Genomic DNA, 6,484 nt, shown 5'->3' with positions numbered 1-6,484 from the left:
AGTGTTCTTGGCTTGTTTATTGCTTCTAAGACCACTAGATGGTGATAAATTTTAAAGGATAATGTATGTGAAGGAATTTTCTTTGTCTTGCCCCTTTATGAGTGGTATAAAAGCTTTCTGTTAACTAACAATAAATGATACCTGTCCTGCAGACATCAGTCCTGCAAGCAGGTGTCCAAGTATATTATTTTTGTTGTTAGTTCTTTCTTTCTCCTACTCTGTCTCTCCTTCAGGAAACCTCACGCCTGGCGGGAACAGGACTTTGGCACTTTTAAATAACTTGGATTAATTGTGTTACCTAGTACACATTGTATGGCCCAACCTTAAAATACTGTGTGATTAATGCTTATGCAACCACAAGTGTGGTTTTTTTGGTTGTTGTTTGTTTGCTTTTTAATTTTTATTATAAAGATGTGGGGTACATTTCAGGGTTAGGTATAGAAACACTGATCATGCAGGTACCCTTGTTGATGAGGTATACCCCTCCTTTCCCCAGTAGTTTCCCACTACTGCCAATAGCTTTCTTATAGCATTATAATTGTTCAAGGTCCATTTATGAGTGAGAACATATGGAACTCTGTTTCTGTGATAAATCACTGAGTATGATCGACTCCAAATCTATCCAAGTTGCTGCAGAGTTCATATATTTGTCCTTCTTTATGGCTGTATAATTTTCTATCGTGTATATGTACCATAGTTTAAAAAATCCTGCCCAGCTTGAATGGGCAACATGGTTGGTTCCATGCTTTTGCTATTGTGAATAGAGCTGAAATGAACATATGTGTACAGGTAGCTTTTTTGTAGGATGATTTGTGTTCCTCTAGGTATATTCCCAGTAGGGGAATTGCTGGGTCATATGGAAGGTCAGCTTAACATTAGACTCACGCTTTATACATATATATTGAGTTGGAGTCTCTTGTTGTCATCCAGGCTGGAGTGCTGTGGCACACTCACAGCCACTGCAGCCCTTTACTGATAATCCTTCCATCTCAGCCTTCCAAGCAACTGGAACTACAGACGCATGCCACCATGCCCAGCTAGTTTTTTGTGATTTATTGTCGAGAACAAGGTCTTACCAAGTTGCCCAAGCTGGTCTTGTAACCCCAAGCTCAGGTAATCCTCTTGCCTCAGCCTCCCAAATTGCTAGGATTACAGACTTAGCCACCACACCCAGCCTAGATTCACTGTTAAAGTCAATATTTATTCACTATAACTTCACTGAGTAAACATTTTTGTTTTTCATAGTAGACCTTCCTTTTTTCACTGACACATAGATGTTGTAATTTTAACTACTGGCTATTGCAGTGCCCCTAGGAAAAGACTTTCTTTCCCCTTTAAGTGTGTTCCTTGGTTTAATCTCATTGTTATAAAGATGCATAAAAGCAGATCCTAGACAAGGTTTTTAGAAATCGTAACCTGGATTTTCCCACCCCTCTTTAGATTTTAGATAAAGGGACTATGGGTTTTCCCAATGCTGGAATAACACATGGATCAGAAAAGGGAATACCAGGATTGAGGCATTCTTTTAAAACTGGGGCCACACAGTTCTTTACTTTGTTATATTTCAACTGAGTATCACATCACAAGTAAAATAATTCTGATGAAAGTTCAGATTTAAAAGGGAGGATGAAATGAGAATAAAATAAATGCCCCAAGTAAGAGAAATGTGTATTATACTATGCATTTGATTTACCAAGGGCCATGGGGCTTCAAATGGGATGAGAGAACAGTGTTTTTAAGGATATGAAGACTTAGTGGAGGAGCTGATGTTTCAGATAGACCAGGAAAAATGGGTGAGTTTTAACTGGCATAAAATGGAGAATTAGGTAGAAAGACTAGTATGGCAAGAGAAGAGCAAGAACAAAGGCACAGCTCAGGAAAACCCTGGAGAGGCTGAACTGCCCACCAGCTGGAGCTTAGCATGTGGGAAAGGGAGGTGAGGTTGGAGAGGCAGGTGGAACTTTGTGGGGAGGGTCCTGAAAGCCAGCAGAGGAATCTTAACCAGGGAAACAATGGCAGTCATTGAAGCTTTTGAACAGGAAGGGAATTTGATGGGAAATTAAATAAAGCAGGTTAACTTGACAGCAGCATGCTGGGTGAAAGGAAGGCAGTTTTTTGGTGTGGTGCCCTGCAAATTAGAAGGACTAAAAGGCAGGGGCAGTGGAGAGGAGGGATTTCGGGAATGGTGGAAGCTCACTGTCCATGCCCAGCAGCTAACTGGCATGTACTTCTTCTGTGAGGTATCTGGCCAAGTCTGGTCTCTGAATGGTATGCATAGTCCCAGTAATGAGTCATGGGATGCTGGTGATCAAGCAAAGCTGCTAACATTATAGTTGTCATGCTTAATCATTGTAGTTGTACAGACCAGGTAAGAATCTGAATTACTGACTTGACTGCTTTGGTTATAAAACTGCTTGCTATACTGCTCCGAGGCATGGATTATTCACTGACCTGTTGCCATTTGTGTCTCCCATAAGTTTTAACAAACCAGTGTCTTTTCCTGATGGACCTCAGGGTGACTTCTATGGACTAGGTAAACATTATGTGCAAGCTCTTGGATTTGGGGTTACCATGTTACACCTGCCCAACAGGGTGAAGGAGCAGATTCCCCTCTGCTGTTATGCTGCTGGACAAGAAGACTGGGAGAACCAATGATATTGTGACAAAAATTACCCCTTCCTTTAATAATAGCTTCACAAAAAGTGGCCCGTTTGAGCATTATCTGTATTAATTCTTATTGCTGCTGTAACAATGCCCACAAACTTAGTGGCTTAAAACTACACAGATGTATTATCAAACAGATGTATTCAGGGACCAGAAGCCCAAAATAGGTTCACTGGGATAAATTCAGGGTGTTGACAGAGCTGCATTACTTCTGAAGTCTTTAGAATGTGTTTCCTGGCCTTTTCCAGCTTCTAGAGTCTACCTTGGTTTGCTGACCATTCCTCTACCTTGAAAGCTGGCCACATAGCATCTTTATTCTCTCTCATTCTGATATTCCTATGTCTGTCTTCCTATCTCCTTCCAACTCTGATTCTGTTACCTCTTTTTTTCCCTTATAAAAACTCTTGTGATAATATTGGGCCCACCCAGAACCTCAGGATAACCCCCCACCTCAAAAGTCTTACTTTAATCACATCAGCAAAGCCTCTTTTGCCATAGAGGGTAATATAACTACAAGCACTGGAGATTAGGCTGTTGACATTTTGGGGCCACTATGCCTGACACATCACTGTGCCACAGCTGTATTGTCATAAGTACCTGGTGAGAATTAAAATGCCCAGTCTGTGAGTATTCTCATTTGAAATCCCCAACTTTCTGAATTAATCCCATAGGGGTATTGTCTGGACATAGACTGCTTTCCCCTATCCCTGGCTTCTTTCTGGCACTTTCCTCAGGGAATGGCCTCTGGCCAAGGCTGGAAATAAGTCATGGGATGCAGGTGACCAGGCAAAGCTGAAAACAATGTAGTTGAGTCTTTAGTGAATGTCTTAATCATCTTGGGTTGCCAAAACAATGTAACATTGATTGAGTAGCATAAACAACAGAAATGTATTTATTCATAGTTCTGATGACAGGAAGTATGATAACAGGGTGCTAGCATGGTCAAGTTCAGGAGAGGGCTGTCTTCCTGGCTTACAGAAGGCTGCCTTCTCATTCACTACACTCTCACATGATGGAGAGAGTAAGCTCTGGCATTCCTTCTTCTTGTTATTAGGTTAATAAATACATCATGGAAATCCTGCCTTCATCTAAACCCAGTTTTCTCCCATGGACTCCATTTCTAAGTAAAACCATATTGGGTATTTAAGCTTCAACATAAAAACTGGGAGAGAGCCGGGCTCGGTAGCTCAGCCTGTAATCCTGTGCCTTTGGGAGACTGAGGTGAGTGGATTGCCTGAGCCCACGGGTTCGAGACCCACATCAACAGCGAGACCTCATCTCTACAATAAATCAAAAAATCAGCCAGGCGTGGTAGCACATGCCAGTAATTCTGGCTACTTGGAAGGCTGAGGTGAAAGTATCGCCGGAGCCCAGCAGGTCAAGGCTGCGGTGGCCAGGAGCGACCGCTGCACTCCAGTCTGGGCGATGGAGTGAGACTCCAACTCAAAAAAAAAAAAAAAAAACTGGGAGAGAGGACATAATTCAGTTTATAGTAGAGGGGGTGATATATTTTGCATGTGGGAAAATATAAATGTTTTATGACTAAATGGTGGAATATGATAGATTAAAAATGTCCACAAATTCTTTGATACTTCCTCCACCAAAAATTAAGATCTGTTTTTCTTCCCTGGTACCTGGACTTGCTTAGTGACTACTTCCAGGCTTAGCCCTTTGGAGGACTAGAAAATTCATCCTTTTCATTTTGGAGTCCTGAGCTACCATGTCATTCAGACTTTCCTGCTGGAGTAGCTATTTGGAGAGGCAATGATATTACAAGAGGATAGAAAGGAGCCTGAGTCCAGCCTTACAGACTTCCCACCATGGCATCAGACTTGTTAGTGATGCTACTTCAGACTATAGAGTTAAGTTACCCAGATGTTAACTAAAATCTACCAGATGACTGTGTTGACACCACATACATAAAAATAGAACTAGTAAGACCTGCCTGAACTGCTAGCTTAAAAAAATACTATGATGAAATAATTATTATTTCAAACCACCATATTTTAGGTTAGATGGTTATGAAGCTAGAAATAACTAAAACAAAGCACCAACAATCAACTATCACACTTCTTTTATTTCCCTTGTCTGTAGCAAACCTTTTTTTCTTGGAGATTAAGATGAGCCTAAAACAACCAAGAAACGCATATTGGCCTAATTAGCAAAATTAGCAAATTTCATGGGAGAAGGGTAACATTTCTTGAGTTATATTTTTTGTAAAGAGCCTGTAGAATTCCTCTCTCCTTCATTGTATTAACTTTTCATATGACCTACATTACTTTAACTACATTTCTAAATTCACACATGCAATTGCCAATAGGTACACTCTACTTTCACTTATCTTGTAAGTTTGGTGCTAATTTTTATTTCCAGTCTGAAATGGAAAATGCTGCTGATTTAACAACCTGCTCTCATATATATGTGTGTATGTGTATATGTGTGTGCATACACACACACTCACATAAACATATATAATATATAAAAGACCATTATTCTATCTGATGGAACCTACTGGGAACAATTTCTTGGATCACATTACAAATGTTGTCAATGATAAGATGTGGAGACCATGACAAATGGAAGACATCATTCACTAAAAGACATTCTTAAAATTTACAATTGCATGTGTGTACTCCAATCTACCTATTAGATAAGGATGTGATGATGTTTTTGCTTCTAGATCTAGAAAATTGGATATCATTTAGCTCCATGTTGTGGATGATGATATTTAAGAATTTATGTTTGCATTAATGCACTGTATTCCAAATGTTTTTAAAAAGTATTAATATTTATTTGTATGACTCCATTTGGTTTAATATGAACTATAATGACAATACCTGTGGAGAACATTCTAGGAAGTAAAAATGTCAGCCCAACTTTCAGCATTTCCTATGAATATGTCATGCAAAGCAGAGTGAAGCTTGATATTTTTTACTATCCTTATTAAAATTGTATCAAATTTCACCAGGGTTTTGCTCTATCATACTAAAATGTGTACAGTTGTTAGTAAATAATCAAATCATTCACTCCGCAATTTCCCATCTCCTTCCATACCACACTTAGGGATATCAACAACAACAACAACAAAAACTATTACATTCAATAAATTCTGGGAAGACAGCAGATGTTCTGTCCTGCCTGTGCTCCCCACAACACGTCTTCTCTTTAAGGCATCTACCTAGGTGGGCTCAGTGGCTCAGCCTGTAATCCCGTGCCTTGCGAGGCCAAGATGAGTGGATTGCCTGAGCCCGCGGGTTCGAGACCCACCTGGGCAAGTTGGCGAGACCTCATCTCTACAATAAATCAAAAATCAGCCGGGCGTGGTAGCGCATGCTATTTGGAAGGCTAAGGTGGAAGGATCGCGGGAGCCCAGCAGGTCGAGACTGCGGTGGCCAGAAGCCACCACTGCACTCCAGTCTGGGCGACAGAGTGAGACTCCAACTCAAAAAAAAGAAAGAAATTCTTGAAAAAAATTAACAGTAATTATAACTTGAGAATTCTCATAGTCATTATTTTGCTACTAATCATTGTGAAATTTTCAAAAAAGGTTATAAGATAACTGCATTTCAGAATTATTGGATCTTAAGGCATCTAATTCATCCAACATCTTTTTACAACTAGAATCTTAGAATGCTGATTTAATCATTTATAAATTTGTGGAATTATTAAAGATAACTATGACAATCAAACTGTAAAATATAGGATGAATCAATGTTAATGACATACTAATTCTAGAACCAAATTCTATTCTATGATGAAGTAGAACAATTTGCATTTCTCCCCACCCCAACCATCTGTAAGTGATTACACTATGTATAAC

The sequence above is a fragment of the Carlito syrichta genome, unplaced genomic scaffold (assembly GCF_000164805.1).
Source record: "Carlito syrichta isolate Samal-C Ts95f unplaced genomic scaffold, Tarsius_syrichta-2.0.1 Scaffold305298, whole genome shotgun sequence".
NCBI classification, from domain to species: domain Eukaryota; kingdom Metazoa; phylum Chordata; class Mammalia; order Primates; family Tarsiidae; genus Carlito; species Carlito syrichta.
The sequence above is the reverse complement of the archived record's forward strand: the minus strand, read 5'-3'. Positions refer to the sequence as shown.